This window comes from Schistocerca gregaria, chromosome 3 (assembly GCF_023897955.1).
Source record: "Schistocerca gregaria isolate iqSchGreg1 chromosome 3, iqSchGreg1.2, whole genome shotgun sequence".
NCBI lineage: Eukaryota > Metazoa > Arthropoda > Insecta > Orthoptera > Acrididae > Schistocerca > Schistocerca gregaria.
This window is the reverse complement of record NC_064922.1, coordinates 159961499-159962152: the sequence shown is the minus strand read 5'-3', so window position 1 is coordinate 159962152 and position 654 is coordinate 159961499. Positions and strand designations below refer to the sequence as shown.

At 49.1% G+C, this 654-nt stretch overlaps 1 non-coding gene across 1 annotated transcript; it reads left to right on the top strand.

The window, feature by feature from the left end:
- Nucleotides 1-234: 234 nt before the first annotated feature.
- Nucleotides 235-308, top strand: Trnar-gcg (transfer RNA arginine (anticodon GCG)). Its single transcript has one exon. It is a non-coding gene; the product is annotated as a tRNA-Arg (tRNA).
- The last annotated feature ends 346 nt before the right edge of the window (nt 309-654 follow it).

Below are 654 nucleotides of genomic sequence, written 5' to 3'. Positions count from 1 at the left end.
TCCGGCACACAGTTTTATTCTGCCGGGAAGTTTCATATCAGCGCACACTCCGCTGCAGAGTGAAAATCTCATTCTGGAAACATCCCTCAGGCTGTGGCTAAGCCATGTCTCCGCAATATCCTTTCTTTCAGGTGTGGTAGTTCTGCAAGGTTTGCAGGAGTGCTTCTGTAAATTTGGGAAGGTAGGAGGCGAGCTACTGGCAGGAGTAGAGTTTAGAGGACGGGGCATGAGTCGTGCTGGGTAGCTCAGTTGGTAGAGCACTTGCCTGCGGAAGGCAAGGGTCCCGAGTTCGAGTCTCGGTCCGGCACACAGTTTTAATCTGCCAGGAAGTTTCATATCAGCGCACACTCCGCTGCAGAGTGAAAATCTCATTCTGGAACACAACACCCAGTCCCTCAGCGGAGAAAATCTCCTACCCAACCAGGAATCAAACACGGGCCCTTAGGACGGCAATTCGTCAAGCCGCCAACTCAGCTATCAGCGAGAACAAAGAGAACCATAACTGGTGATGAGACCTGGGTCTACGGTTATGATGTAGAGCCCAAGGTTCCATTCCCACAATGGGTCGGGAAAGTTCTCAAAGAACAAAAAAAATTCGTCACGTCAGAACAAATGTCAAAGTCATGCTGATAGTTTTATTTAACTTCGAACAAT